Source organism: Adiantum capillus-veneris, chromosome 20 (genome assembly GCF_014529385.1).
Source record: "Adiantum capillus-veneris isolate H3 chromosome 20, ASM1452938v2, whole genome shotgun sequence".
Taxonomy (NCBI): Eukaryota; Viridiplantae; Streptophyta; class Polypodiopsida; order Polypodiales; family Pteridaceae; genus Adiantum; species Adiantum capillus-veneris.
In genome coordinates this window covers 42,309,988-42,320,608 of record NC_140950.1, presented here as the reverse complement: position 1 = coordinate 42,320,608, position 10,621 = coordinate 42,309,988, and the positions used below count along the sequence as shown (strand labels likewise).

The following is a 10,621-nucleotide window of genomic DNA, read 5'->3' as shown; positions in this document are numbered from 1 at the left end:
TGTAAAAATACACAGTCGACTCATGCAAAAATTTCCTGGCAGGTCTTCACTTTACCTTGCTCTCACAGAGGGTTGGGGATCATTGACCCAACATGACAGAGTATAGCCTTCCTTGGGAAACTTGTGATCAGATGTCTTCTTCCACAGGAGGAGCCTTGGAATGAGCCACTGCTACATTGGATTTGTGGCGGAGTCCCTCAGACGAGGGTACCATGGAGCCCTTTCATACGATGGATTTTCGTAGAGATGCGCAGAGTAGGCCTGAGTAAGAGTTGCGAGGATTTCTTTATAGCAAGCCCACTCAGGGCTTAGAAGAAACCATAGAAAAAGAAGAATGCTTCTAGTAGATGATGCACCATTAAAGGGATGATTTAATACTTCATTCGACCATCATTCAATGTTGATGAGGAGGATAATATCCTCCTTGGGGATCTGCAGCCATATATTCAATCTCTTCATCATGTCAACAGCATTTGCATAATTACAAGCTCTTCATCATGTCCATAGTGCAAGGTCGTGAACTTTATAATCATGTTCACATAGTGGTTGTGGAGTGGGAGAAGAGAAATTTGGTTTGTGTAGGAAAAACCTACTCCACAAGCAGACTACCAGAAGCTTCCCGTCCTCATGACGATGGAAAAGGTGCAACATCTAGCAAATGTCCAATCAAAGTCAAGATAAGAAACTCCTAACACATGATCAAGAAAAAGTGAGGCTTCTAAAGAGTTTGAAACCTTTATTAGCCTTAAAAGATATTAAAGTAATATTGCTTGCCCAAAAAATTGTGATACAAGGAGCCTGCTATCAAAGTACATGAAGCCAAGAATTATATAAAACAATCAAAATTCAACATAATCTCAAATAGATCTCCATTGAGGAGATGATGAGTTTTGTAATATTATGGAAGCTACAAAGTCTCTTTATGTGTTTTTTGGAGTGCTTATACAAATTTGTCTTTCAATGCTATATGTAGCTTTTGACTTTGATGTGCCAAACACTTAATTTTAGTTTATCAAAAGATTCAAAAGCTTGTTGTTTTGCAATTTGTGTCCATTGCACCATTGAGGGCAATCTACATTTCTAGAGGCCATATGTTACTCTATGAGCTTAGGGGATTTGCACTTTATGGTATCAACACCCTATGACGCTAACGTCATAGGTTGCCTTATGTTCTTCCACAAGATACTTACTAATGGTGGCCAAGAATAAGCGTCCTAAGATCCTAAGGTTTTCAACAAGGTAGTTAAGATCCCTATATAAATATCTTCGATAAAAAAGAATGGACCTTTTTAGGACAAATAACATTCTTTTAGACATTCTTAAAGTGCCTTAATGTTATTTAGAACTGGCACCTTGTGGGTCTTGGGTCATAGGAATCTGTTTGATTTTTTGCTATACTTTAAAAAAGTGTGTCCATATGAAGCCAAACTATTCGCACCGTATGATTCTACATATAGCCTCACTAGTTTCTCTACCAAAAAATCTATGACATTAAGACCGGATACTTTTATTGATTGTATTCATAGGAAGAAATGTAATTTGCACCTATGGAATTGACACCCTATATATGGCCACAAGGCCATAATTTGACATATGTTATTCCAAAAATCACTTACCATATGTGGCTTGGAATTAGCACCTATAATGTCAAGGGCAAACCCAAGGGGGTCACAGACCCATGCTTGACCCAGGCGGGGATTTAACATTTGAGAGTTTTTTATTTCAAGTTTTTTGACAATTTCAACAAACTTTTGAGTTTTTTAACCAAAAATATGTCATAGCATAAAGTATTTATTTAATGTAATTTTCAATCATCATAAGAGTCCATATATGTGTGGTTGACGGAGAGAGAAAGTATAAATTCTAGAGAGATAGTATCTATGCGCGTTACCATTGGAAGAAGAGATTATAAACCCTAGAGAGAGAATGACTTCTCTTCTAAAATCTTTAGAGAAACAAAGTAAAATTCTAGAGTTGTATATCACTATGTTGAGAACATGAAGGTTGGTAATGGTGGCCTGAAAAAATGAATACGAGCTTTAAGGTAGCTCAAAGTTGTTTCTTCAATGTGCTTCACTAAGAAATGGATACACTTTCCTATACATGATCATAATGCATGGTGCTTTTTTGGCAGGTCTTTACTGTTGTGCATAGTTGCTATATTGGTCTTGTTGCTTCATGTATATGGTCCAAAAGAATGTTCAAGGGTAAAACAATTGAGCAATGGTTATGTTTTTGTAATCATGATATTTTGCATACTTGATCAATCAAAGGACAAGTCAAAGATTTACCTCCTACTCCGAATGTTTCGCCAGCAGCAAGAGGGACAAATATCTCCACACATGAACTTGCAGCACTGCATCAGAGTGGATTTAGGATAGAGAATGCAATGGTAAATGCTCAACCTCCGGCTGGTGATTGCCAAGAAGGTGGTGGCAGCTCATGGAAGAAAAAGTGGAGGCATGGAAGTCCTAAAGAAGCCATGAAGAGACTGGAAGCATGTAATAGTATGACAGCTTTATTTTTGGATGAAGTGAAAAGGTTTCAAGAGCATGTAGTTTTTTAAGTGTCCATTGAAAATAGTTATGAGATTCATATAAAAGGGAGTCCAGCATGCACATGTCTGGATTTTCAAAAGTGAGAGAAAACAGATAAATCCTTTTTGGCATGCAAACATATGTACTATGTGTACACAAAAGTGCCAGACTTGAACCTAACGAGCACATGATTATTCATCAGCCAACCATCTCACCAATGGATATCGCCTTTAATCTTGGACAACCAAGGAGGATTTCTCCCCCCATTTAATTACTGCTAGTTTGGTGTGCATTTTTCACTAAACTAGATAATTGTTCTATGATACTAAAGCGTTTTTTTTGCATTTATTTTAGTTTATTCCACTTGTGATCATCTATCTTAGAAAAAAATTGTTTATGCAATGCAAGATTTCAAATTTCAAGCAAAAGACAAAAGCAACTTGCAAGCTGTTTGGGAGAAAATTACTTACCTTTTAGAGTGACCATTACATTTTTGGAATTTATGACTTTTTTGTACTCTAATTTTGGTCTTATCATGTGGTAGATTAGTGAATGTACTTACATCCGCAAACTTAAGTTGTTTCAAAAAGCTCAAGTTTGGGGAAAATGGTATTATCTCTATTTGGCATACTTTATCGCATGTATATATGTTGTGGACTTATTTGACTCTGATGACATGATTTGTGGAATGGGGATTTTTTTGGTTTACATTTTCACGTCGTTATGCTGTCATAATTTATAGCTTACCAATGTAGTCAAGGTTTAGGGTTTATTTGGCTAGTCGAAAGTTATATAAGCTTTGATGTGATGAACTATGCAAGAGATTGTCACAATTTTTTCTCCCCACTATTCCAAAACACTTTCTTTGACTTTGAATGGGCATTCTCTTCAGGGCTCACTGAGTGCGTGGCACATCACTCTCAAACACACTGTTTCTTTGAGGTGACAAAGGTGTGTTTGTTTCTTTTTTAGACCCAACATCATCATCACTATCACTAATTTGCAGTGGAATGTTAGAAATACCTGGTCCTTGGGTATGAAACCTCTTTTTTTTTGGGTTGACCGCAATGGTTTTGCTACCTATATTCCATGATATATTCCCGACGATGGGAGCTACTTGTTCCTGTTCTACCCCTCTTTTTGCATTGTACTGTTTCTTTATCTCCATGCAAAATTGGATGTGCATACATTGGAGTCCATGCAACAGCCTCGTGTAGTAGATGGGCCATGTTGGCCGGAGTTGGAGTGTGTTGAAATTCAGCTCGAGAAAGCAAGGTCTCCATTGTGGGACCCATTCCTATATAACGCCCGGTAGTATATCCCAAACACTTTGCACATTGAATATATGAATTTATAACATCTATTACACATGCATCATACAAGGAAATTTTTCTCTTTCCACCTTCACCCGCTAACGTGGCAGACACACTTTCTGATTAATTAACATTTGGAATCTGTGCCCACTCCCACGGGCTTAGACCAGCCTATGAAATTCAAACAAACATGCGTTAAAATTTATAAATTTCATGTATGCAAAATTTATAAATTGTCATAAAGGTACTTATATTTATACCAATTCCTCTCATTGAGAAATTCGTTGCTCCAACCATTTAAACCATCTTCTCACTCTTGTGATGCTCTTTGTAGTTAGATGTCGTCTCCACCATTTTTGAATTGAATGCACCTTTTGAGATGCAAGCACAATGGTCTTACAAGCTCTCCATTCCTCACCACATATCAATGTGTTGATTTGTTAGATTTTGAGGTATCCACGTTTTAGCATATTTGGGTAGACTCTGCTCTCAATGAAATAGGCATGACCATTCACGCGCCTCCATCATATTATCTGGCCCGCCATTGAATACTATTTGAATAGCATTTTAATTTGCACCAGCCTCATGAGACATAAAACGTGCAAAATTAGTTGCACCATGTCCGTACTTTTCCATTGTTGAATTAAGGTTCTCCCAAAAAATAACTTGAGTCTTTGCATCCTCGTCTTTAGTTTCACATTATAGCAATTATCTGCAATGATCGTATGTTGCAAGCTATTCAATATAAATATTTTCACACATATTATCTCATATTTAATGATGAAAAAAATGAGATATTTTAAATACTTAAAGATGCCTTGGATCATAAACTGAGCATGACATTGTTGCCCAACCATATATCTATTCTATGGGTAAAATCAAAATGCACCCACGTATTTCTTAAGTCACACATTCTGGTTTGTTTCATCCGATTTACTAGATCAATCCTAGAACCTGGTCCCTTAACGGACATTTTAAATAGGAAGCACTTGTCGTCCTCTTCGCCTTGTCCAGGAAATCTACTCCCATGGAAAAAAGGAAACATGCACTTTTTTTAAAGCAATAAAATACTATCAGATCCATCCCCAATAACAACACCTTGACTCTTCCTCTCCTTTGAAACAATTGAAGAAAACCTACATGATGCATCCTAAGAAAGTTAAGTCAATAATAGTTAAAATATTAACAAATTCAAGGAACAAAACTTAATTTCTCATACACTTTGGTTTGAACAAGTGGCATCATTTCCTTTAAAAAATCATTGAATTCTCCATCGCATGTAACTTCAGCTTCCTCACCAATCAAGGAGTTAAGCACAAGTTGTTGCGCCACCAACATTTGAATTTTTCTTGGACCACCCTTTCAATTTTTAGTATTGCACCTACCAGTTTTCGCACTCTTGCAATGGCAGCCCTGAAGGCTCCTGCCTTAACATTATGACAATGTTTACCAATATGTATTTCCAGTCGCGACATTGTACGATCATTGTACCATCTTGAGGCAAAACATAATAGATTTTGCAGGGACAAGTAGCAACACAAGTAACAACCTTCTGACAATAATGACAAGTTATTATTGTCTTCTCTTCCATTGCAGGGTAGTCCTTCTTGACCTGTCTATCCAAATATCCATGAAAAGCTCTACCATTAAATTCTTGTTCATTAATATAATGAGGACATGTTGAATACTTGCATTGCTTACATCCCAAACAATGGCTTAGACAAACTGTGCATGCTATCACCATGGTTGTAACAGATGGGCGAGTCCACAAGTGACAATCAAAGCGTTGTTCCATCCTTGACATTCGTTTTGTTTTATCCACTAAGTTGTAGGCAACTCAAAGCACAAATTTCCATCATAATATTGTGGAAGTTCAGCAACTTGCAAAGGAGCTCCACATAATGCTAATAGATCCTTTAACTTTTTTGCCTCTAGATTTTGTTGAATCCAAATGACGATTGACTGAGTTTTGAGTTGTCCTATTTTGTCACCACTACTTTCAAGATCCACGATGATTAAAACCTCTTCAGATATTTCTTTATCATTTTCTTTCTCACTATCAGATACCTGTATAAATGTGTCTAAATGAAGCAACTCAAACAAGCTTGACAAAGATCCATCTATTAAGAAATGCTGATGACCTTCAACATCCCATTGTGGTTGCAATAAGACTTTTGTAAGGCCACAATCACTTTCAATAAGAGCAGATAATGATTGAAAATGGCAAGATGGAGGAGCAAGCTCTACAAGTAGTAAGCACTAAGCAACAAAGAGTTTCCCCTCAAATGAATGTCCTGGTTGGTTGACTATCTGACCACCAACCTTCCAAGTTATTATCGCTTTCATGTTGGACATATTATCTCAAGCAAAAGATTACAAGGTGGAGTTGCGAGAAAACTGTGGTGGATTTTTGAAATCGGGGGCTTCAAGACAAAGTTTGTGAATATAAGATCAACTTAGAGAAAGAGGTTAAGTCAAGGTGGTGAAGGTTAATGAAGGTGAAAGATGGAGTTTACTTTAAATCATTGCTTAAATAGATTGGCAGGTAAATGAAAACAGATTGGCAGGATTTTGTGTATAAGATAGTTGCATAAGATATTGTGCATTAACTCAGATGGCTCAAAGAATAAAAAATCATAATTGAAGAAGGGAATTTAAACTGGCTAGTATGTCATTTAATACATGACGGTTGTGAATGTATTTGAATTCAAACTGGTAAATTATAATTTTTAAATATGTACAAACTATAATTTTGTGCTTGCCAGTGGAATTTGGCATTAAATTTGGCGGGCCATTTAATTTCTAAATGGTGGTTCAAGGACTCCATTTAATGCAGTCTAATAGCGCCTCCAACTTTTGTGTGTGTGTGTGTGTGTGTGTGTGTGTGTGTGTGTGTGTGTGTGTGTGTGTGTGTGTGTGTGTGTGTGTGTGTGTGTGTGTGTGAATGCAAGTGTATATGTTTAAGTTACATATACAACATAGCATTTTTTAGAGAGAATATATGAACTGCTTCAATTATGTGAGAAATATGAATTGCAATTTATATTAGTGAATATTTTTTAAGTATTTTATGTGTTTACTATATATTTATTCTATAATTATTTATTTAAGAACCTAAAAATTTATATTTAAGTATTTTTATGTATTTACTATATATCTATTCTATAATTTAAATTAGTAGCTTGTATATAATTATTTATATGTTGAATCTCAAATTGCATAACAAGTCTTAGTTTATATCCTATAAGTGTTTAATATATATCTTTTTCTGTAAGTGTTTAATTTTTTTTTTCTATAAGTGTGTATATATATTGTAAGTGTTTAATATAGATATCTTATTCTACAAGTGTTTATTTATTTGAAATATATAATGGTTATGTGTTCAATTTGTTTAATTATATACAGTCTATAAGTGTTTATTGTATATATTTTATAAATATAGTACATGTTAAGTGGAATGAAGGAGCATGTTTTGTTGTGAAGAAGAAGAAGGAGTAGAAGAAGAAGAAGAGAAGGTACTCATGGGTGTGTATGTGTATGTGTGTGTGTGTGTGTGTGTGTGTGTGTGTGTGTGTGTAGTCTTCTTTCGAGCGGAAATTTTTGTGAGTGTGTGTGTGTGTGTGTGCACGCGCGTGCATGTAGCTCCGCCATAGGAGCTTCCAATGGAGCTCCAAATGGAGCTCCTTCATGCCTTGAAAGGCATGAGGGAGATCCAATGGAGCCCCAATGGAGCTCCTCCATGCCTTGAAAGGCATGGTGAGAAGGCAGTGCACGTGCTGCTTTCTCACCATGCCTTTCACGGCAGTGCGCGCACTGCCCTCTCACCATGCCTTTCAAGGCATGGAGGAGCTCCATTGGAGCAGTGTGCGCGCTGCCCTCTCACCATGCCTTTCAAGACATGGAGGAGCTCCATTGGAGCTCCCGCATGCCATGAAAGGCATGGTGAGAAAGTAGCACGTTTGCTGCCTTGTCACCATGCCTTTCAAGGCATGGAGGGGCTCCATTTGGAGCTCCATTGGGGCTCCATTGGAACTACCCCTCATGCCTTGAAAGGCATGGTGAGAAAGCAGCATGCACGCTGCCTTCTCACCATGCCTTTCAAGGCATGGAGGAGCTCCATTTAGAGCTCCATTGGTGCTCCTTTGGAAGCTCCTATGGCAAAAATGCACACACACACACACAGAACAACAACACATTTCCCCAATACAATCATGCATACACACACACACACACACACACACACACACACACACACATAAACACACTTGCATTCACACACACAACCACACAATAACACATGACACAAATACAATAATGCATACTCACACACAAACACACTTACAATCATGCATTTGTGTACTAGCTACAAACACAAACACAAATAAACTTGTTGTAATACACATGTTAGGGGCAATAGGGTTTCAAAGGTAGCCAGCCATGAGGAAGCAGACGCTGAAAGGGAAGCGGCCACTTGGAACTTGGAGTGGGCCACTTGGACGACGAGCAATCATAGTAGCAGATGAGAACCTTATTCCACGTATTTGAGCAAGATGATTGAGAGGAAGATGCATTTGTAAAACACCTTGGCCTTACTCTTCAAGTAATAATCTATGCCTACTCGCATGCACCGGCATTGGGGTGGTACACATGATTTCACGTGGTAGTGGTCATGTGGCTCCATTGGCATGCTCCCCGGGAGAACCAAGGTGCTTGCATTAAAGAGCACCAGTCCAAGGAGTACCAAGGCGCTTTAAATTGCTCCCAAAAATCAGCGCGTGTGTTGCTTACTTGGTGTGCTCCCCTGGCCTATATCTCACACGGGCATGGGAGGAGATGGGATCTACGGTGGGATGATTGAGGACCGTAGATCCCGGGCCTCCGTGGACAATGTAAACTCGGGAAAAATGTAAACTCGGGTACAATGTAAACTCGGGTACCCGATTTTACTTCGCCGTTCCCCCCCCACCCCACGGGATTGAACCCACAACCTAGGGTTTGAGGGCCATGTGACCTATCCACCACGCCCGCGCATGTCACTGTGGAATGTACACGTTTTCATGGAGTTTTGATGTGCAAAAGTATCGGAGCTCGCAAAAGTAAACTCGGGTATTTTGTAAACTCGGGTACCCGAGTTTACTTTTGCGACAAGATCTACGGCGCACGCCTAATGTCAGGGCCCAAAATTGATGCGAGCCTTTGATCCCATCTCCCGTGCCCGTGTTACATATAGCTGAGGGTGTGCTCCCTAAGAGCACCAAGGTGATTTAACGTGCTCCCAAAGAGCAGCACGCACGCCCCCAAGCGAAGATTTTATTCTCCTATCTTAAACTGTGAAGCGGCCTTCTCTGCAAGTACGTATGGTTGTTGTAATCTGAAGCTGTGTAAAATGCAGGGATGGAGCAACGGACGCTTTCCCACTATGTTTCACCAAGTTGTGTTGAACAACAAGATACCTTGACTCTCTTTTCTGCACGCTACCAGTCCTGCTGGCGACCTTTTCATCCAACCAACGTACGTGGGTGGTGATCCCTAGCGATATACACCATTGACGTACAAAGGTTACATGCAAGGTGTAGGCACTCCATGGGTAGAAGAGCTCACACTCAGAACTTTGGCAAAGTCGAATATTGCGAGTTTGAAGCTAAGATGTGGCCAGAAGAGGGTACTGCCAGCCTCTTGTAAGTACTCACATATCTTTCGACATCGCCTAGGCTTCAAATCTTTGATCATGACTCTTGTGTGTTGTATGTTGTCATGCAGTCAAACTCTGAAGCAGTTTGCTTCTGCCTTGCAGGAGTTCGAGATTAAACTGCTGTAGCTGTTGGTTAAAGGATTGGGAGTCAAAAGTAGCTTCTTTAGTTAGAATTTCGAGAAGTGCCCAGAGCTGACGATGGGTATGCATTTCAACTACTACCGGCCATGCCTAGACCCATCAACAGTACCAGGAGCGCTCCCGCATACGGATCCCAGTTGCCTCACAGCCCTCTATCAGGACCGAACCAGTGGCCTTCAGGTCCAAGCCAAAGATGGAAGTTGGCATCCCATTGAGCACAAGGAGGACGGCCTTTTAGTCTTTGTGGGTGAAATCTTGTAGGTGAGCTTTACTTGGGTTTTGATGAAGCTTTCATTCTCCTCTCTTAAAGTGTGAAGCGGCCTTCTCTACAAGTACGTATGGTTGTCGTAATCTGCAACTGTGTAAAATGCAGGGATGGAGTAACGGGCGCTTTCCCACTATGGTTCACCAAGTTGTGTTGAACAACAAGATACCTCGGCTCTCTTTTTTTCACGCTACCAGTCCTGGTGGCGACCTCGTCATCTAGCTAGAATATACGGGTGGTGATCCCCCGCGATATAAACTATTTACGTACAAAGGCTACAGGCAATATAAGAGCGATCTTCACCTGCAACGTCCAGATGACACACAAAAGCCAATCGATGCTTACGCGGGGATTACAGTATGAAGGCCTCGCCCCTCTACTATTTTTGGAAGGCTATTTTGAATTTCTTTTAAGTTATTTTTTGTGACCTTTAATAAGAATTCTTTCTTCATGATAAACCTTTGCAATAGCTCATGCATATGTATGATTTACTTACAGAGTCACACACAATTACAGAGTTGCATATGTGTAGATTGATAATTGTATAATTTCTTAACATTTGTGTAATGCACCCAAAATATAAATTTAATGACATTACTCCATCCTAAATTCATAGTCATCCTTGACTGGTGAGAACGGGGTCTTGCATCTAATCGTTGTCCACTCACCATCT

General features: G+C 39.2%; 1 pseudogene; it reads left to right on the top strand.

Moving 5' to 3' along the window:
* Positions 1-9,413: 9,413 nt before the first annotated feature.
* Positions 9,414-10,311, top strand: LOC147432429 (gibberellin 2-beta-dioxygenase 8-like; annotated as a pseudogene).
* Positions 10,312-10,621: the final 310 nt, after the last annotated feature.